Below are 22487 nucleotides of genomic sequence, written 5' to 3'. Positions count from 1 at the left end.
ATGTCTTCCTGTAAGGCCAAAACATAAAGTAATTTCCCTGATTACATGAGCAATCTTGACCGGGCTTAAAATCAAATTCAACTATAATTTATTTAAACTTTTTAGAGAAATGTGAGACGTCCTCTTGCCATGCTCTTCAGGACGTTCAAAGAAGAATCTTGCAAGTATCTTAAGAGAACACCTCTCCAGGGCACCCAGGTGGCTCAGTCAGTTAAGTGTCCAACTTGGGCTCATGATCTCATGGTTTGTGGGTTCACCCTACCCTGGGGTCTGCACTGGCGGTGTGGAGCCTGCTTGGGATATATTCTCTCTCTCTCTCTCTCTCTCTCTCTCTCTCTCTCCCTCCCTCCCTGTCCCTCTCCCTCCCTCCCTCTCTGTCCCCAGCACCACTTGCGCTCGCTCTCTCTCTCTCTCTCTCAAAAATAAATGAACAACAACCACAAAAGAGAATCCCTCGAGAATGCAGAGGTCAGGAGACCCTCACCTAACCCGGTCTCCCTGCTTTTCCCAAGAGATGACCCCCTCCTACATACCACAGACTGCAGCCAGGTACTTAGTATAAACACTAGTCAAGACAAAAATATTACCAGACCATTTGTAATAAGTATTATATATGAAATATAAAACATACCATCAGAATAAAGAAGGGATCTAAGGACGCCTTTGTGGGAAAAGAAAGGATCATTAACCTAAGTCCTGATGCCTCAGGAGGAGTAAAGAAGGGCCCCCCTTTTTTTTTCTATTTTTTTTGATACGTCGTTATATAAAAGGTAAAAGGCACAAAAGGAAATACACAAGATATTACCATTAGTCAAGGGACAGATTTTCTTTCCATTATTTCTACTTTTCCTTACTTTTTAGTTTCCTGATAATGAACACTGTTCCATTTACCAGCAGGTATAAATCACTTGGGCTCTTTAAAAGAATTAAAATTCTTGGCCTGAAACTAAAGGCAGCCGTGGTACAATCAACATGAAACGTACCGAGCTCCCGATCAAATTCTGAGGCTTCCTTCGACTTGCTGTGTGAACCCCCACCCTGTCCACGGTGGCCTCCGTCTCTCAGGTGCCCACCTCTTTCAAACCAGTGCGACATGCACGGTGAGAAGGGCGGGAAAGACACTGCAAGTCCCATGCCATTAACAACGGGAGAGTAAGTCAGGGAGCCCCTACCCAGGGTCCTTGTATATAGACCCAAAATTAATGTTTCCCCGTTGTCTTATCCCTTTTGTATTAAAAAAAAAAAAAAAAAGCTTAGGATGGTCTTCTTGTGGCCTTTCACAAACACACACGGTATCGCTAACAATGCGTGTGTGGATCCTCCACACAGAAATCACGTAAATCCCCCATGAGCCTCCTCGGGCCTAAGAATCCGTTTACCACACAGTAAACAGGAAACTGTGACACAACTACCCATATCACTGCTAAATACCTGCCAACGTGCCCCCACAAAATAGAGCTTTAAATAAATGCCACTGTCATTTCCAAAGCAAAGCAGGGCTTCCGCTTTGTTTTTGTTTTGCTTTGTTTTGCAGGGGCAGCCAGAGTGTTGAAACAAATTTTCCATAAATGCATAAAACATCGACACATCCCAGCTCCAAAGGGTATTTATCATGAGCTGTTCTCTTCTGCAGCCAGAAGAGTGAGCTGACCGTGTCAGACGAAGCTTTCATTTCACTAGGGAAGGAGGCAGGGCGAAGGGGTGGAGATCCGGGGGAACAGAGGAGACGAAATTTGATGCGCTCATTTCGAGCAGCCATGAAAACTACAAGGTTCCCTGTTATTCAACCGGGCTCTGAAACTCCGAATTTCTGTACGAGAGATCCCTACACACAGACACTGAGACACACAGCTTTCGTCTCCCACAAACCATGCCGAGCATGCTGTTCCGTGAGTCCCTCCTTCCAAGTCCAGTATAACTAAAAATGGATTCAAGTCTCCCAGAGCCTCCAGACCAAGCGGAGATCATAGAAACGAAAGCAGGAAGCTCAAGCACTGCCTGCTGGAGTTTTTATTAGGCTCTGAGGGTGCTTACAGGTCCCACCTGACCATTCCTGATTTTCAGCAGCCACAGAACCTCACAGGGAATGGGGAGGGAGGGACATTAAGTAGCTACCCTTCGAGTCCCTCCTCTAATCTTCCCAAAGCAACATCTGATGCTGTCACCTGCTGTTCAAAACCTTCAATGCTTCTTGCTGCCCTGAAGATAAATAAAACCCAAACACCTTTGAGATCTGGTGCCGGCCTCTCTCTAACCCCCCATCGCTTGCCCCCCACCTTTGGCATCTAAAGTCACTCAGACCCACAGATCTACATCCCATAAACGCGCTGAGCTCTAGGAGGACGCCCTGTAGACAGGGAGGAGAAAGGCACATTCAGCAGAGGAAACTTCAGGTGCAAAGACCCCGAAGTTGCTGGGGTGGCGTGGGCAGCTGAGACAAGGCAGTTAAGGGCTCAGATTCCGGTGCAAGATAGGCCTGCGCTTGATCACTTACAGTCAGCTCTAGGGCACATCACTTAACGACGAGGAGCCTAGAGCCATTCACCTACGAAATGAGGGTTCAAAACCATACCCACTGCATGGGGCCACGGAGCTGCTGCCTTGAGCGGGTGCACTGTGTCTGGGCATGGTGAGCGCTCAGTGCGGGAGAGCCGGCCTTCCAGGATGGGTGATGGCATGGAAGGGAAATAAAGGAAAAGGATGCCTGCTGAAGCCGGATACAAGGGGCCACACGTGCTCTACCAAGGAGCTCAGCTATGGAGACAGACTCCTTGTCCCCCACTGAGGCAACGTCACCAACAGAATTGCTAACCACGTGTCAGGCCCTGTTCCACGTGTGGTGGGGGGAGGCAGGTATGTCATGGGGTTCCTCCAGGTCAAACAAACTTAGAGCTCAGGGAGAGAGAAAGACTGGGGAAGAGGACGGGGTGTCAGGGAAGGCCTCCCCCAGAGAGAACAAAGATGGAAGGTAGAAAGACTCAAGAAGTGTTAAGTCACGGGCGATCTGGCAACATCTATCCAACTTTTACGTCACTCACCTGTGACCTGGCACATCTCTGTTTGGGAGTTATCTGGGGCCTCTACTTGCCCCTGTGCCCAAAGCACCAGTTTAACTCCAAACAGCTGGAACCCACCTAAATGCTCAACCACGTGGCTTGGAAGACTTCACCAGGCTCACCTCATATCTCCCGCCTCCAGCCCCCGGCAGACATCACTAGCTGCTTGCTGCACTCCTTCCTCAAGAAAACACTCAGGCAGCCATTACCAACCGATCAGCATCTGGGTCCGTGGGAGACCCCTGCTTGGTATCCCTGGCCTAAGGGATGCGGGAAAGTGCCATCAGGAAGGTGACATTTGAGTCGGGCTTTGGAAGACGATGCCTTTGGAACGTCAGGGGACTGAGCAATCCATTCCAGCTGGAGCATCAGAGAAGATGATTTCCAAAAACAAAGTGGCTGTGAAAAAGCCTTTAAGTCTGTGAAAATCCCAGGAATTATCATAATTACCTGCCAAATCATGAAAGAATTGTAAATTTTTTTTAAAAATGCCTCTGGCATTTCCTTTGATATCAGAATGTTCTATCTAATCACATTCAGAGCAAATCATGCTTCTCCCTCCCTCAGCTACCTGATTAGACACTTCCCTGATGAACGACACCAAGACACCCCCCAAATTTTAACAGCAACTGAGGCTGTTCTGGTCACACACCCCCCCCCCCCAAGGATCCAAAAACATTCACTGAGAGGTCTCAGTGTGCTAAGTTTTATCAAACGCACAAGCTCTTCTTTGGTCCCATGTACACAGGCTGCAGGCAGGGTTCGAGCACCTCTCTCTGGGATGAGGACACTGCACCTGCTCAGTGAGGACCAAGCCCCGGCCAGCGCCCACCTGTCTGCGTTGGCTTTTGAGCACCAACTGCATGCCACGCCTCTTCCAGGCGTTATATCGTTCGCTCACAGGATCCTCGCTCCGCCCACATGCCTCCTGGAGGCCCGGAGAGCCTTCCTAAAGATGAGCCTCGGGCTCAGAGAGGCGGGGCTAGGGGACTGAGTGTCAGAGTCAGAGTCGGGAAGCGGGAAGCGGCAGGCGGGAAGGCCCCTGCCTGCGCTCTCTGCGCTCCATCTGGAGCTATGGTAGAAAGCTGTGCCCCTCGAGGGTGAAGGAGAGGAGCCTGCCCCACGGGGTAGAGGGAAGCAGGGCAGTGCGGGCCAGAGGCTCCCGAACCAAGCTGATCATTAGCCACTTGCAGGGTGTTTGAAAAATACAGATTTTGAGAGGGCGCCTGGGTGGCTCAGTTGGCTGGGTGGCCGACCTCGGCTCAGGTCATGATCTCACTGTCCATGAGCTGGAGCCCCGCGTCGGGCTCTGTGCTGACAGCTCAGAGTCTGCAGCCTGCTTCGGATTCTGTGTCTCCCTCTCTCTCTGCCCTTCTCCCCATTTGCATTCTGTCTCTCTCTCTCTCTCTCTCTCTCTCAAAAATAAAATAAAATTAAAAACATTAAAAAAGAGAAAAATACAGATTTGGGGGCCTCACCCTCAGAAATTTTGACTCACTGGGAGTAGGAAATCCAACCAAGTACTTTTTGAAGGCCCCACCGGCCATGATGATCACTCAGTTCTGGGAGCTGCCTTCAAAGTCACACACAGGGTATCAGCTGCAGTTGGGCTGGTCCTGACTTGCAGAAAACCTAGCTTTTCAGCTCCTATTTGCAAAACAGTGGTGTCACAGAAGCGTCTGCACTTGCCGGCTGTCCACTTCCAACTCCTCGCGGGGGTGAACCAGGCCACGAGCCAGAGAACAACTACCCCAGGGCGCTAACAGCATCAACTGGCACGCGCAATGTGGCGGGCGGAACGCTCGGAAATGGCGCAGTGAGCCTGCGGCAGGTGCTACCCAGAGGGGTCCGTGAACCGGGGCCGAGATGTGGAAGGCGGACCGTGGGCTACCAGAGTGGGACTAGGTAAGAACAGAAGTTCACAGTAAAGAGCTAAAAATATTTGACACAATTTCATATTGCAATGCAATCCAGGAATTCCATAGATTTTCTGGGTTTTTTTTTTTGCGGGGGGGGGGTGTACATAGGTGTCAGTCTGCAAAGAATTGGAAGTTTAAGAAAAAACCCCAGTTCTGCCTTGCATTAATAATTATCAGAAACAATGATGAGTTAATGATGAAAAATGAAGCCCAACTATGATCGTTTTTAGATGAGATTTGAATTCTTTAAAAGAAAGAAAGAAAGAAGAAAGAGAAAGAAAGAAAGAAAGAAGAAAGAAGAAAGAAAGAAAGAAAGAAAGAAGAAGAAAGAAGAAAGAAAGAAAGAAAGAAAAGAAAGAAAGAAAGAAAGAAAGAAAGAAAGAAAGAAAACGAACGAACTGGGGCGCCTGGGGCGCCTGGGTGGCTCAGCTGGTTAAGCATCTGACTCTTGATTTCAGCTGAGGTCACGATCTCACAGTTCTGTGAGTTTGAGCCCTGCATCAGGCTCTGGGTGCTGACTGCGAGGAACCTGCTTGGGATTCTCACTCTCTGTCTCTCTGCCCTTCCCCTGCTCGCACGGCCTCTCTCAAAATAAGTACACTTTAAAAAAACAGAGACAGAACCAACGCTATCAACTGTCAGTCTATCGGATGGATATGCGTTTTCTTTTTCAATTTTATTTTGCAGCAAGAGGGAAAGAGGGAGAATTTCAAGTATGCTCCCTGCCCACCTCGGAGCCCGACGTGCAGCCCAATCCCACACTCCTGGGATCACGACCCGGACGGAAATCAAGAGTCGCACGGTCAACCGACTGATCCACTCAGGTGCCTCTGTGTTGTTTTCTTGCACGGTGTCACTCTGGGCTTGACAACTAAACAAATTTAGGAAAGTTAACTAAAATAATGAGTATGCAGACCCAGCCCAGGACACAGGTCTCAGAAGTTCTGGGGAAAGTATAGCTGCCATCACTTTCTTTGACCCCCCCGTGTGTTGAACTTTTCCTACAGTTGCCTGATCATGCCCATTCTCCAGGGGAGGAAGGTGGGGCTCAGGAACTAAGGAACAAACTGTCTCAGGTCACAGAGTTCACGAGTGACAGCTGAGACGAACCCAGTCATCACGGCTCCACAGCCCACAGTCTTTCCATCACGTGGCCCTTCAGGCGACGGATAAATTAGCCAGCAAGAGCAATACTGTGACCGTGTGGGGACAGAGGAAGACCGGGCTGAGAAAGGCTGAGAGCCCCGTGTAAGGGCACAGGGCTTATTCCTACCAGGGCCACGACTCTAGACCCGGTCTCCTCCTCCTCTGCCGGGGCCATGAGACTCCCAAGGTGAGAAATGAGGGGGCATTTTGGACAGCGACCGTGGGGAAGGGGCGTCAGGCTCACAGGGCAATTCCTCGGCACGACTGCTGCTCTAGCAGCGCTTTAGGAAGCACCTCATCGATGCCATGGCTCCCTGGGAGGTGATGCTTTCACTTGGAGTTTCATAGCTAAGGAACCTGAGGCACAGAGAGGATAATCAGCACCTTGCCCATGACCACACAGCAAGCCGGCTGCGTCAGAACCAAGATTCAAAGTTCTGAGTCCTCCTTTTGGACTCTCCCCCCTGCCTCTCCCTCCACCATCACCAGGATGCTCGCGCAGTCTCAGCAGCACGGGGCCGCCAGGAGTGATGGACCCGGACCCAGGACAAGAGCACCGGCACACTCACACCCCCCCCCCCCAGGGACAAGGTGCCGTCACACACGCACACACCCCCCTTGAAGAACAAGCACCAACAGACACACACCCTCCAGGAAAAGGCACCACCAGCTCTACAGGGCACGCTGTCACCAGCATGAAGACCTCCTCCCACTGCCCTCGGAGCCTCCAGACACCCGGCCTCGGACCATTTTACAGACACCCACCCCGAGAGACCCTGGCAGTAAGGGAAAGAGCACCCAGAGGGAGTCAGAACCCCTGCTAAGGCAGACCCTCCTGGGGAACTCAGGGTCCAAGGGAGAAACTCAGAGAAGATTCCGGGAGCACCCCAGCACCAGGGCAAGCCTTCTGCAAAGTGTTTGTTGCTTCCTGTGAAGACGTTTTGGAAACTAGTTTCCAAGTGACGTCACATGAAGACACTCTGAGGGGCTGTCAGATATTACTGCGGGAGGTTCAAAATCAGGATGGAGTACAGAAAAATAAGGGGCGTGGAGGTCAAACCCAGGCTCTGTCTACTCGCTGCCGTGTGACTGCGAGTAAATAATTTCACATCTCTGATTCTTGCTATGTTCTTTGTCAACTGAGGACACTGTCCCTTACTGTACAGGTTTGTCATGGGGAACAGAGAAAGAGAGTTCGGCCGCTGCCCAGTGCCGGCCCCAGGGAACGAGCCCTAAGTGATCACAACAAGTACTTTCTGGGGTCAGGCAGCGTTGCGGGGGCTTCATACACTAGCATATACAACCCGCCTGGGAAGTGTAGCTCTGCGCCCATTTTACAGACGAGGAAGCCAAGGTTCAGAAAGGGCAAGCGATTGTCTGCAAGAAGGGGTGCGTGAGTCCAGAGCTCACAGTCCTGGGTCTCCTAAATCTTCCCAGTCTCTCCAGCTTCCTCCTTCCTTGGCTCCTTTCGCTTTGCTCCTGCTGGTGGGAAGGGGGGCTGAGCCCAGGAGCTGTCCACGCCCTCCCTTCTCGGCGAGGCAGCAGCTCTGCTACCTTGACACTGGGCCTCCTCGACAGCACGTCATGAAGCTGTCAAGTGACACCCTCGGCCGCAGCCTGTGAGGCAGACCCACCTTCAGGTGCCACCGAGATAGGACCGTGTGGGCTCCGTCTGCAAAGTCACTGAGATAAGTAGTGACTGGGGAGAAAACCCTAGTGGTTAGTTCAGTTTGAAAGAGCTTGTCTTCACTTCCTCTGCAGCGAGCCCCACTGTGCCCGCAGCGCCAAGCTTGCGAGAAGTAATACTTGGAAACATCTGGCTGGGATTACGATTTCATGGGGGGGGGGGGGGAGGGGGAGAAACACCCAGAACTAACAACAGCTCAATTAGTACCGGGATGTCGCTGAGAAACACATGCCCAGGTAGCTGTGACAGGCCCGCCACGGAGCTGCTGGGTCCCAGTCCCTAACACGTGGGTCCTCACCTCTCTTGTAGCACGACCTTTCCGAGAATACACAGAGGCAAGCCGTGGAGAAAGGTCACACAGAGCAGCAGCTGCGCACAGCCCAGAAAACACCTTTTCTTCCCTGCCTTCGCTCATGGCCCTTCCAGAGCAAAGGCAGAATACTGAGAAGCCGCGGTAATAAAGGAGCAGCCGACACCTTCGCAGCGGTTGCTTGAGACAAATGAGGAGGAAGAGCAAAGCCCGACAAAACCACGAAAGATGCGCTCTCCCAGGAACGGCGCAGACGCGCCATGCGGCCGCGAAGCTTTGAAACAGGTGCTGCCATCCGTCCCCCGTCCTGCTGGGGCATCAGCACAGAGGCTGGCCGGCAGGGTGTTCAGGGCGCGCCGCACCCAGAACCAGGAGACCTTTCCCCCTTCCCGGCAGAGGCTTCAGGCAAGTCGCTTTTCCCTCTCTGGGCCTCAGTTTCTCATCCATAAGATGAGGTTGGTAACAGCGTAAATGTCACAGGGCTTCTGTGACATTTAAAGGACTTAACACACGAGGAGTGATCAGCCTGGAGCTTGGCGTGCACTAAGTACTCCATACTGTTAGCCGCTGCTTGCTATTAACCAGGTGCTACCAAAAGCAGCCAGTGCCAAAGGCCCTGCACGATCTACAGCTTGAACCCCTTCCAGATGCGTTTCCTCTCTTCCAGCCAGTCCCCCAAGCCTTGGGTCAGAAGCAGCCTCATATCCCACCTGGACAAACAGGGCAGCCCCTGCCGCCCGACTTGTTCTCCGCCCTGCGCGCGAGCTGATGCTCAAACAGTCCCCGTAAAACCCAAACCAGACCACACTCCTCTCTGCCTGACACCCGTCAATGAGGTGGACAAATACGACGACAAGACGCCTGCAATTTACCTCAAGATCATACGGAGGGGGTGGTCAAGGAAGCTCGGCAGGCAGCAGGACTGGCCAAAGAGAAGGTGCCGGGTGGGTAGGCAACGGGCATGGGGAGATATGTTATACCATTTTGTCTGCATTGAAATTTCTCCAGAACCCCAAATTTTATAGTAACTTTCAACAGCATCCCATTAATTTCCTTGGCATAGCATATAGCCAATAGAAGGAGCAGAGACGTGGGAAGGGGAGGGGAGAAAGCATCTCAAGGGAAAGATGGCCACTGACCAAATGAGACTACACGCTCCCCCTCCAACAATCCTATCTACTCTTCAAACCTTGACTCAAATCTCTGTTGATCTCCTTCCCCCACTCTTCTGATCCATTCATCCACTGTCTCCATAAATGATTCATCAACAGTAGCAAAAGCGGCTACTGTTTTCCTAACACTTAATACGGATGAAGCGTCTGCAGGGGCATAGATAAAGGAACTTTTGCAGAGGTAAGAAAAAGGTGTGCGTTCTGAGTAGCTACAGTCTCATGAAGCCTAAGCTCGGTGAGCGTGGTATGGGCTACATATAGCTCCTACTGGTCCCCGAGCACGTGCCCTTGTGCAGTATACAACCTGTACAACTGTACACAGTGGCCTGAGACATTCTGCCAGCTGCCACTGTCGCTCCCATTTCACAGGGGAGGAAAACGAGGTCCAAAGGGGGATAGAACGCTTCCCCATAAGCACAAAGTACTTACTGCAATAGCTAACACCCGGATCCACACACTCTTTGTTACACAAAACTCCCACAGAAGGAGGTGCAGCAATGGTGTGACCAGTCTTCATGCACCCAGAAGACAACGCTGTCTCCCACGCAATTCACAGTGTCTGCATGGAGCGCAGATCTCCGTCTCCATACATCTGACTTGGGATCACTGCCAAGTGACCCAGAAACTCCCAGGGCTTATTTTTGCGGGATTAGGGGAGGGTCAGCGGTAGCGAAGAGGACAAAGTCTCCTTTCTGGTAACACAGGAGATAGTGCAGTTCACCTGGCATCACACAACGGGTGCAATCATAACCCATTACAAGTACACAACCCTGGGGAAGTAGATCCAGAATTACGTTGAACAGCTTTGCTGGCCTCCCCTTTCAAAACTACCGCTGTTACAGGCCAGCTCACAGAGGCGGACTGCTGATTCCCAAGGACCCCACGGTTGGAAGGCAGCTCCACGGTGGCCTCATCCACCTCCGAGCACAGAACACCTTGTCCAGCCTGCAGGCCAGGCGCGACAGGCAGTGGAGGAGGAAGACGAAGGGGGCGCGGGGTGGCGCGGGGCGTTCCTTCCTCACTAGGAGCCCACAGGTCCTCGGCACGTACTCTGGGCCAGACCTGGCTCTCAGCATCACCCACTCATTAGCTCACACGCAGGCAACATATTCCCTCCTTTGGAAACGCCTGAAAATGCGCACACTCATCCCTTCCACAAGTTTCTCCGGACCGTCTACCGCCCACGAGGCCCTGTTTTCAGTACTGTGGACAGCAGCCAACACGAGAGAGCGGGAGCGAGAGAGAGAGAGAGAAGGCCCTGCCCTGGTGGTTTCTATGTTCTAGCTCCGTCTCCAGGGAAGAGACGAGGAAACCGAGGCTGACAGAGGTTAAGTCCTAGTCAAGACGGATCCGCGGAACACTTGGAATCCAAACCCGGAGCTCATGCTCCCAGCTACCACGGGTACAATCTCTTGCGGCTCTGGGGTTGTTATTTTATAGAGCTATTATTCCTGAGGCCAGATGCGCCTCCCTGCACACTTCTAGAATTACTTCTTCATTTGCTCATTTAGCCACTCGCACTGTCCTGGGTGCCCCCATCAGCGGTGACCCTCAGGGACCCCCGGTCTCCACAGGATTCAGCCTCTGACAGTCCCCACACCGTGTGGCCTGTGGTGCGGCAGGAACATGGAGGAGACGCCCCTGGGGGCCTGGTGAGGGGTCCGCAAGCTACATCACATGGAAGCTTGCAGGACAGGAGGCATGTGGAACAAGATGAGAGCCAGGCCCCCATCCCCAAGCCCCTGCTCTGAGCTCTGCCTGCTCAGCTGTGAGGTGGGGATCTGTCACAGGGAACAGCCTTCAGGGCACCCAGGCCAGCACACAGTAGGGCCTCAGCACAGGACAGCTGCTGCTTGCTCCGCAGAACTAGCTGCCAGACCCAGGAAGTTCTACAATATCACGGATCTAACACTCGCTCCCCATTCCAGAGGTTTCTTCAAAAAACATTTCACCCTGGAGTGTTGCTTTAACATTTATTGTGCAGGGTGCTGGAAAGCACAGAATTTCATATAAAGATGTAAATTCTGAAATTATGTGGCTCTTTGTCATATTCCAATGTCTTCGAGAAATAAGGGGAGTCCAGCCTGCATTCTTAATCATGTTCCTTCAGAAGGACTACAGAGACCTCCTGAATATTTCAAACACGGCTCTATGTATTATGCCCAAGTTTCAAAACAAAGACAGTAAATGGAAAACATTAAATTTTATGAGCTTCAGAAAAAAGTCTTTCTCCCTGGAGAGTCCCCTTCTCATACCACATGGCACTCGCCTCAAGCTGAGAGAGGCCCCCTTCAGGTAATGACCGCCCAGTTTCTCCCTGCGTGGAGAAACCAAGTCACTACCCATGGGTGAGCTGGGGCCATGAACACCTGTACAGAAGGAAGGGCGTGCTCAAGTTTCAGCAGGCAGTGTAGGCTAGTGGTCTAGATGATGAACTTGGACCTGGAAGACCAGGGTTCAAACCCTTATCTGCCAGTGACTTGCTGGGTGACCTTGGACAAATCATTCAGCCTCTCTGGGTCTCAGCTTCTGTATCTATAAGATGGTGGCAACAGAATCATGTAAAGTCATAGGGCTGCTATTAGGATTCAAAGAGTCCAGACACAACGAGGGCTCAATAAACAACGGGGCAATTAGGATTCAGATTCTCACAGCCTCTGGTCACACACGAAAATGTGTGCACCTGTAAGATTTCTTTATGCGCCAAGGTCCTCACAATGGAAAGACAAGACAGAATGGTTTAGAAAGCAAACAAACCAACAACATGGAGTTTCAAGGCAGACAGACTGGGTTTGACTCCACGGCCACACTCGGCCAGGTGTGTCCCATGAACAGGAGATACTACTTCCTTACAGTTCTGAACATTTCTAAATCTCACTGTGGACACCATACCCTCTTCCCTCCAATGGGTGCTCGTGATGTAACCAAGATCCTGTGTACTTTGAAATACCGAGAATATGGCCGGCTGGCAGCAGGCGCTCAGCAAACATCAGTTACCTTTCCCCCTTCTGCAGAGGCCCACAGGGGATGCAGCTTTTTTCCTCTGGGTCCCTTAAGCCCATGACATATTTAGTGAAGATAAATGCAACAGTAACACAGTCCTTCTCCACAACTGACCCCAACAGAGGGCCTCAAACGTGACTTGTCCGGGTCTTCTATCACTTGAGCAACTGGTGACCAGGCGAAACCATGCCCCCTTCCCCAGAATCTGGTAGAAGCAAAAGGCAGTTCACCTGCTCAACACGGAGTACCAAGGTGGAAGGGTGGGAGTGAGGCCTAAATCTCTCTCGCTACCGGCAGAAAGCACTGGTCTGCAGGCGGCCTGAAGGCCCGAGCCCACGGCCACTCTAGCCCCGAGGTGGCAATGACCGACCGAGGAGTCGTTGTGGCAGGGAGACCAGCGCTCACCTTCCCGCCCCGGGCTCAGCTGGGCACGGGCGCCTGGCTACTCTGGCTAATGGGCTCCAGGGAGAAGTCACATGGGTCCCTTCTGAGTCTCAGCCAAGGGCTGCTGCTCTGTGCCACTGCCACACTAAGTGAGGAGGCCACAGTCTCCACCCGGTGTGGCCGCACAACAGGAGAGCCTCCGGCGGCCCAGGTTCCTGAGTGAGTTCATGGGGCAGAACACTGCCACCCTTGGCCCTGGACAGCTCGTGCTGAACATCGGTGTCAACCGAAGCGCACTTTTATTACATTAAACCCCTGAGACTGGGGAGTGCTCATTACTGCAGCAGAACCAGGCCTATCCTAACACAATCCTTCCAGGTCACAAGCTTGGATGTCCCAGACTTGTGGGCCTGCAAGTCTGCAGAAGGGCATAAAGCCCGGAGAAGCACGTGAGAGGCTGCCTTACAACAAACACCCATGGGAAGTAGGGATCACGTTCCCCCCCTCATCACCGAGGAAGCTAGATGGGACAGGTTACATCAACCTCTCCATTCCACACGTGTGCAAACATCTCCTCAGATGTGTGCAAGCTTTCTGCTTCACAGACGGAGATTCTGAAAACCTCTTTCGATGCCCCCGGCCAGGCGTGTGGTTTTAAACACCATCTGTACACTGAGGACCAATCACTGTAAATCTTCGGGGGAAGCCCGGATGCCCATATCCCACGGCCCGCCCATTTCCTTCAAAGTAAACGGCCTGAGAACCAAACCTGACTTTCCTCCCCTTGCAGATGTCCCCGTTAGACCGGAGATGACGATTCACTGCCTTCCATTTGCGTGGGCCAGAAACTCTGGAATCCTCCTAGGCTCCTCCTTCTCTTGTGGCCCACATGCAACCCAGAGCAAACTCAGCTCTCCTTCCAACCCAAGTCTAGAACCGGCCGCCCTCCCTCTCACCGCTTCCCACCAGCACGCTGGTCCAAGCCACCACGCTGTCTCACCGGGACTCCTGCAAGAGTCCCTAGGTGGTCTCACCGCCCTCTGCCCTGCCCACCGTCCACCTGCTTTCAACAGAGTGGCCAGTGCACCCGCACCGTCACTGCTCAAGATTCACCAGCAGCTCCCACATCACTCAGAGCTAAAGGCATGTCCCAACAAGGGCCTAGGAGGCCTGACCTGACCAGGCCCTTCCATCTCTGCCCTTGTCTCCTACCACGGCCCCCGACACCGTTTCCAGCCTTATGGGCCTCGTTTCTGTTCTTTAAACACAAGGGCCTTTGCATAGGACTTTCCTCCCCCAGATAATTAACCACCTGGCCCATTGTCTCTTCCACCCGTGGACCTTTATTCTTGGCTTATCTCAGTATGACCTCGAATGTCCACACTGTACAAACTATTTCCCCTTACCCCCATCACTCCCCATCCTCGGTCTGATTCCGGTACAACCCTGCCTATCAGCCGATTACGCATCTTCATGGTCACTTCATCCGCACAAGAAGTAGGCAACAGGAGGGCAGGGATTCTGGTGGTGTTCACTGCCATACCCCCAGGGCCCCAAACAGTGCCTGGCACACAGCAAGTGCTCCATAAGTGTGTGGAACACGTGGAGAGAGAGGAATAGAAATCACTTCTAAGCATTTTTTAGATGTGAGCAATGTTAAATGTTTAAGTGTTAGAAAAGCAAACACTAGGGGCACCTGGGTGGCTCAGTTGGCTGAGCATCCGACTCTTGTTTTCGGCTCAGGTATTGATCTCAGGGCTCGCGGGATGGAGCCTGGCACCCGGCTCTGCACTCGAGGTGTGAAACCTGCTTGGGATTCTCTCTTTACCCCTCTCTCTGCCCCTCCCCTGCTGGCACACACACACTCTCTCTCTCTTTCAACATAAACTAACATTTTTTTTTAAAACAGAAAAAAAGAAAGGTGACTATGAGGCACCCCCACAGTTCCTTCCACAAAGAATGATCTGCACCCGCCACCACCAGCTGCAATGCAAGTTAGTGACGCAGACTGAATGTGTCCCCGGCCGAGAGTCCTATGTCCAAGCTTACTGAGCATGTGACGTCGTTATGAGGTGGGCCTTTGGGAGGGGACCGGTCATGAGGATGCAATCCCATGAATGGAATTCGGGCCTGTCTTCCACCCTTCAGGCTGCTAGAACAGTACTTGGGTAAATTCCAAAAAACAAAAACCAAAACGTATTCCTCAACTGTTCTAGAGGCTGCAGGTCCCAGAGCAGAGTGACAGCAGGGCTGGGCTTTGGTGACGGCACTTCTCCGGGCAGCAGACTGACACTGCTCGCAGCGTGTGGTCGCAGGTGGAAGGGGCTGGGGGCTCTTGGGCATCTTTCACTGGGGTGCTAGCCTCCCTGCTGAGGACTCGTCCTTATGATCTAACCACCCCCCATAAGCCCCACTTCCGAATACCACCCCCGTGGGCACTAGGTTTTGGGGCAGGGGGCACACAAACGTTCAGACCATAGCGGTGTCCTTAGAGGAAGGAGCAACAGAGCCTGCCGTCTCTCTCCACCGTGTGAGGAAACAGGAAGACGGTGTCTGCAAAGCAGGAGGTGGGCCCTCACCAAGACAGGGACTTTCCAGCGCCCAAGGTCTGCTGCTCACACTGGGCTATCATTTCAGCAGCCTTAACACACCCAGACGGCTCACTCAGGGGAAGAGGAGAGTCCCGTGTGGGGTGGGAACCATGAGCCTCAGGCCGTCGCCAGGATTCTCCTCTCTGGCTGGCGCAGCTCACACGGGTTCTGTCGATGGCGCCGGGACTCCTGGGTCCTATCCTGCGGGCAACAGAGCTCAGCTCACCGAATCACCCACGGCAATGGGAAGGTGGCCCTCTCTTCCTTTGCCAGATCGTAGCGCTGAGCCTGCAACCTTACCTCTTCTGGTGCACTGGGGGCTCACGCTAGACCAGAGGTGGTGCGGTTCAGGCAGGGACTGTGCTTTTGCTCACTGCTGTATCTCAGAGCCAAATCGTGGTGCCGGACACCGTTGAGGCTCAGAAATCACCAATAAAGGGATGGGGGGGGGAGGGTCACCAAAACAGTCCAGTAAGTGCAACCATCATGGCTGCCCTCATTCCTATCTGCTTACAGGACATTTTTCCACATCAAAACTAAGCCTCTCTCTATGCCTGTTCCATGGGTTCTGGCACCTTCTGTGGTGATGTTTTACATGGACACCAGGGATGCTTTCTGACCCAAGACTTTTGACGAGGGAAATGAGGTGTGAGGTGAGCAGAAAGGGGGCAGGCTTGCAGGCAGGGGGGCCTCAGGGCGGACCCACCTCCACGGCCCCCAGTGTGAGATGTGGCAGGCTGATGGAGCTTCTGGGCCTGGGGCTCCGCCCTGAAGGAGGGCGCTGATGCCTGATCACTGGGGGGTGTCGACGGTCAGACCGTGTACACAGAGCTCCAAGGACAGTGCCTGGGGTATTACAAGTGTACCACACACAAGAGTGAGGAACAAAGAAGAAAATAAAACACAGGCCACCCGCTCCTGAATGCGGGCTTCCCAGAGGGCACACGCACTCACAGAGGCTGGTTCTGAAGCCAATGGAAAGTTCTGGAGCCTTTTCGACAGAGGCAGCCGTGAATTTCCGAACGTGACATCATCTCTGGACCGTTCCCATGTCGGAGAAATCTCCCTGACACTCTGGGTCACCGACCCGGGCCCTCCCAGGCACGAACCACGTCCAGCCCCACCCCGTCTGTGCCAACAGCCCGTGCACGGCTTTCCTGAGGTCACGGCTCGCATCCTGCACAGGGAGGATCTCCGTCTGGCAGCCCACAAGGCAGACGCCTTCGGGGCTCTCTCGTCCAGCAGCCTCTACCCACCTGTCCACGGGGAGTGATCACTCTGCCTTCACACCTCAGCGGGCCACGCGTCTCCTACGGAGCGGCTCCTGCGGCCTCCACCTTGTGACTGGATCCTTCTCTCCAGCCCCGGAAGCTCCCCCAGCTCAGGGACACTGTCAGGCTGACCTCAGTATAAATCCCGTGATGCCCGGCCCGCTGCACTGCACACAGGAGGCCCGCCAGGTTTGTGTCTGTGACTCAGGTACAGAGGACCAGGGCCATGCACCTGCAGCCAGCGCAAAGACGACCAGTCCCAGCCCAACGTGAGAGCAAAACTCCTGATGTCGACCTTTACCCCTCAACAGGACAGGCTGCTCTGCAAGGCGGTGAGCTCCCTGTGACCACAAGATCGCTACAAGCAAAGGCTGGTCCCTGCCAACCCTCCCAGCCTATCCTCACACTTATTTTTGTTTTTAACTCACTACGCCCTGATATGATGGTCTCCCGGTCCCTCCGCTGAGCCCTGCCCCATCGCAGAGTCTCCCTCAAGCCTCCTTGCTCTTCCGTCCCATGACGGAGAACCCAGCGCACACGTTACCTCCTGGGGGTGGTGTTCCCTGACCACCCCGTCTACAGAGCCTCTTCCCAACAAGACGGGGTTCTGTGCCCCTCGGGCCTTCAGGTCGCCCCTTCCCCTTACGTGTGGGCCACACCCAGGGACGACTTCCAAACAGCTCATGGCACAAGTTCTGCGACCCCACCGCTAAGGGAAGTTACAGAAGACTGACCCCGTCTTGCTCTCACCCTCTCCGCCTCCCAGCGGCGGACACGTGTGAGCTGTCCTAAGGGGACGTCCCAGTGACCAGGAACGGAGGGCTGTCTGCGGCCCCTGGCCAGCGAGGCCCTCAGGCCCAAAGGGGAACAGGCCGGCACATTCATGTGCCGGATGGCAAACCTTGCCACAGAACAACAAAATGTCTAAAACCACTAAGCGTGGGAGGCATTTGTTTGGTCTTTTTTTGCACAGAAAAAAAACCCCTAGACTACCTTCTTGATTGACGACTTGTTTTTAGTGTCTTCCCTGTGCTACGACATAAGCTCCAGAGAGGCAGGACCCAGTGTGGCTGGCGTGCCCGGCAAAGGCACTCGCCATCTGTGAAACGGAAACAACGCCAACGGAATTTCTGTGTCAGTCAGGTCAGAGCAGGACGTCTCTGGACTCCACTCCCTCCGGCGTCAGGGTTCTGGGACGTCGGCCACGCTTGGACGTGAGGCCCCGGCACAGTCCCCCGGGGGAGGCTCCTCACGGGGGCTCCAGCCATCGAATCCAACACTGGAGCGAGCCCGGGAGACCGGTGGACACGGCTGACTGTGCCTGCCTGAGGTGAGCGGCGTCGCACAATCCTGTCACGAGGGGGGAGGACTCCTCCTCCCTCGTTTAACTGACAAGAAAACGGAGACCCACGCTGCTCAAGGAACGGACAGCCACCTGCTGGTCAGACTCGAAGCCAGGTCTGTCTGATTCCCCACGTGGGGCACCTCCCTCCACACCAACCTGAACTTCACGTTCCTGCTTCGGCAAAGTTAGTCGGAAGGACGCAGCTGTGCAGAGGCGTCCCCTGTCTCGGCGCCATTTGTCCTGGAGAAGGCACGGGCGTGTGACCTCAGCACCAATACACTAAGGCAGGCGCGTGTTGCTTTGTAAGTCAGGCCAGAAACCAACAATTAAAACAGGTCTTCCAACACGACCCGCTGCTCTCCCAGGGGCACGAACACACCAACTGTCACTGGCTTCGGTACGGGAAACAGCAGTCATCCCAGGAGGACCCTGGGGATGGGCCGGGGGTGGGGACGGGGCTGGGCCCCATCAGGGCTCTGCCTGAGGGGGAGGTGTTCTAGGACCGGGACCACGTTGAGCCCGTGCCTGGCTGCAAAGGGAGGTAGGAGCTTCTCTCTACGGAAAGGATGCAGAGCCCCCACTCAGAGGAGCAGACTGGTCGACGCAGTGACTGTGCCAAGGTAGGGTCTTCGGGGGAAAGCTGTGCCACTGCAACAGACACGACTGAACCAATACAGTGGCGAGAGCCACCATCGCCGCGTCTGCCCCATCCCTTGACAACACCTGACGCCCACACACACGGCCTCTGGCCTTCTGGAGGCGTCTCCCTGCCGTGAACTCTGCGAACGACCGCCCAGCACGGACTCCTCTTCCTCACGACGCAACCTGGACTTGCCTTTGCGGAATCCAGAAACTAAAACAAAAGGAGACCATGTGTCACTTGCTATGGAAATGACCGCAAACCAAGTCAACAGTCGAGGGCCGACTTCACGGGTATGTGACCAGCAGGGTGGGCCCTTCACTCGGGGCTTGAAGCTCTGCGCTCAGCACCTTGAAATTCTTAGTAATTTCACCTGTGAACCGATGCTGAGTGAAGCGTGAGGGGCAGTGGGGTGTGTGCACGAGCAGAGGGACACGCGGAGTCCTGGCTGCCTGCTTCCCGGCCCCCACCTAGGAAGGGCCGCCAGGCTCCACTCCCGACGGGGCCCGGGTATGGCACAGGCCCGCGCAGGTCACACTATGGCACTGGGCTCCTGGTGCCTGCGAGGGTCCACAGTCACAAGGAGTCTGAGGGTCCCCAAGGGAACGCGACGTCCAAGGGCCAATAAAACCTTTAAAAACCACGCTGACAGGTCAAGAGAGAGAGAAAGGGTGGAAGGCAGGAAGACACTTTCATGCTACTTTTTCAACAAAGGCCTGCATTTTCATTCTGCACTGGGCCCTGCAGACCATGCAGCCAGCCGTGCCAGGGGCAAAGGACAGATCCAAAGGAGATATTTCTGTAACGCAGATGACGAGTTCTTATGAATCATCGAGTGAAACGGTCCCTGCCCCATTTCTCACCACAGGCATCTGGCAGGACTGATGCCGCCCCTATCCCAAGTGACTGGCTCAGGGACAGCCACATCACAGTGCAGGAGAAGGCAGGAGACGGCTGCAGAGGCTTCTGGAAAGACTGGTGGGCTCCACCTCCCCGCGGATGGTATGACCCGAGGCTGGGAGCTCCAGAGCTGCGAGGAGGTGCCGTTCAGGGATGGAGGTGCACACCCTGGGAGCTCAGCGGACAGCAGCGAGGGACGTGGGTGCCTCGGTGACCACTCCCGAGCTGCCGGACTGTGCCTCACCTGCCGCGGCCTTTTCTAGGACGTTCTGCAAAGACCGCTCTGTGCTGAAAGCAGAGTCAAAAATGGTGCCTTGGCAAAGGCAGACCCTCATTGGGAACCTTAAAACATCTCCGGCTAGTACCTCTGGGGACAATGTGGCACTGTGACGTGAACAGGGCTCTCGGAGGGAAGACAAACCTAGGTCTGGATGCCAGCTCCATCACGTACTCGCTGACCCTGAACAGGTGACACGACTTACGTTCAATGTCATGTACTCAGGGTCCTTGTCTATAAAAGAGGCTACTGCTAACTGCTGCCTAGGGTGGTTAAGAAGGTAAAATTGAGAGAAAACCCTCAAGAGCCTGGCCAAGCCTGGTTTTCAGTTACTGTTCAGTCCCTTTGCCTTCCGTGGCTTCCGCTAACGCCCGCCTCAGGGTACGGCTACAGGAAAGAGCACGTCCTTGCACGGTGGTCTTCTTCGTCTACAATGGGAGGATCGAGGATTTGTCATTTGCCACCCTTTCAAAATACCCTTTTTTTTTTTAACATTTATTTATTTTTGAGACAGAGAGAGACAGAGCATGAACGGGGGAGGGGCAGAGAGAGAGGGAGACACAGAATCTGAAACAGGCTCCAGGCTCTGAGCCGTCAGCCCAGAGCCCGACGCGGGGCTCGAACTCACATACCGCGAGATCGTGACCTGAGCCAAAGTCGGACGCTCAACTGACTGAGCCACCCAGGCGCCCCTCAAAATACCCTTTAAGAAAATACACAAGTCACTCGTTTCAGCACAAACCCCGGAAACAAAGAAAACACAGGATCGCAATCATTTTTCGATAAGAGAATAAAATTCTATGGTATTACAGTCAACACAACGAAAGGAACAGCCAGTGAGATGGGCCAACACGCCCAGGCCCATCTGAACAGATAAAGGGGAGGGCGAACAGAGCTTCACGTCCCCCACTGCAAGTTTTGGTTTCTGTTTTTTTTGTTGTTTTTCCTGCCAAGAACGCTTCTGCAGTCAAATTCATTTCCGGCTCCCATGCCATCCTGGGATGCTGAGCAGAGACTGTGTTTTGAACACCGTGACTCTACCTGTGTTACAGTGAAATCCGAAACAAAACTTGCTCCCTAAGAGCTAAAAGACTGCAACACTAGGTAACCTCAACCTTCTGCTTCCTGCTCTATGAACAGTGAGTGCCTCTGGGACTCTGGTGATGGTCTCCTTTAATTTGATCTGAAACGTAAATATTGTTTTTCTACCTCACTGAACGCCAACCGGTTCTTCTTCGAATATAATGGTTCAGCAAGGACAAAGTGTCCTCGCCCCCAGACCTGCAATGTTTGTGAACAAAGGCAGGAGAGGGTGGAGGGGGCAGGTGCCATGGCCGGGTTAAAACCCCGATCCCGCCAGCTGCGAGCTGTATGAGCTTGGGCATGACGGATGCTCGCCGGGCCCTGACACCCTCGCAAGTGAGACCTGGATAACCGTGGTAGCCACAGGATGGGGCGACCATTCGAAGCAACTGACGCGATCTGAGTAAGGCACCGAGCGCTCCGACACTAGGACGCACGCTCTCGCAGCACTAGCGGCTACTACCGGGACGAATGAACACCGCTGCACGGAACCTTCTTTGACTGGCAAGCGAATTCTTCACCCAGCGACAGTTCCAAGTAAAACCGATTCTCCTCCATGTCTGCAAGAACCTTCCCACCACGCCCCAGGCCTGCCTGGAGTCCAAGGCACTCAGAAAACTATGACCTACGGCCCAGCGGTGTAAGACAAACATGACTGAGCCCGGACGGTCCACAGAAATCGTGCTTCCACGGGACATCACTGTGGGGATTGCTGCTGAGGGTCCTGCTGGCCTCTCCCCGTTACAATTTAAGTCATTTCCCACAGACAGAGTCAGGAGACAGCAGTCCATCTCCCTAGAGGCACCTTGGCAGATTCCATTTTCTGGCACATAGTTGCTCAATCAATGTTCAGTGAATGACATACCTCCAAGTCTGTATATGAAATCAAACCTGAGAAACTCTTGCTTTAAAAGGGCTTGGGAGGCTGATTACTTACAGCAAATGCCCACAGGGGCTGGGCAGGTAAACAGCTACACAATCAGGCCAGACAGGGGACCACCTCCTAGAGAAGGGGCAGCGGATACTTAGCCCCAAGCAAGCACAGACCCACTCCTGATGGATCTTCCCACGTTTTTTCAAGAGAAATTGGAATTCAAAGATTTTATGGGGAATGTCTTGGTTGCTGAACATTGTCAGTAAAATCAATTGAACATTTTTTAAGTTTAGGGGCATCTGGGTGGCTCAGTCAGTTGAGCATCCGACTTCAGCTCAGGTCATGATCTCGTGGTCCTTGAGTTCAAGGCCCACGTCCAGCTCTGTGCTGACAGCTCAGAGCCCAGAGCCCGCTGTGGATTCTGTGTCGCCTTCTCTCTCTTCCCCTCCCTCGCTTGCACCCTCTCTCTCTCAAAAATAAACATTTAAAAAACTTAAAAACAAAAAGGCCTGTGAACAAGCCCTTACACTGGAGCTGCCCCAAGTTAAGAAGGTTCACCTATGCTGTGCTTCCTTTTGAAAGAGCCCATCCCAAAGATCTCCTGAGGGAGGGTTTTAAATCAACATACACATCCTGTCATGCCACTCTTCAGCCAAAACTTTTAAAAATGTGGAAGGGGGGTTTCAGAAGAGACACTCTCTTTGAAATACAATTTATTCCTTATTTCTTTTTGGCTGAAAGCAATGATCCCTGTGTTTTTATCTTTCCTGAAAGGGTCTCTGAAAAATGACCCTCACCAATGGTTAACCAACAGACCCACCAGCTACGC

The 22487-nt window shown here is 53.5% G+C and overlaps 1 protein-coding gene across 7 annotated transcripts in view; it reads right to left on the bottom strand.

Annotated features, from left to right (window-relative positions):
• Positions 1-22487, bottom strand: part of SNX29 (sorting nexin 29) — a 501802-nt gene that overhangs the window by 176792 nt on the left and 302523 nt on the right. The gene's annotated exons all lie outside the window — the stretch shown is intronic.

The sequence above is a fragment of the Lynx canadensis genome, chromosome E3, assembly GCF_007474595.2.
Source record: "Lynx canadensis isolate LIC74 chromosome E3, mLynCan4.pri.v2, whole genome shotgun sequence".
NCBI lineage: Eukaryota > Metazoa > Chordata > Mammalia > Carnivora > Felidae > Lynx > Lynx canadensis.
The sequence above is the reverse complement of the archived record's forward strand: the minus strand, read 5'-3'. Positions and strand labels throughout refer to the sequence as shown.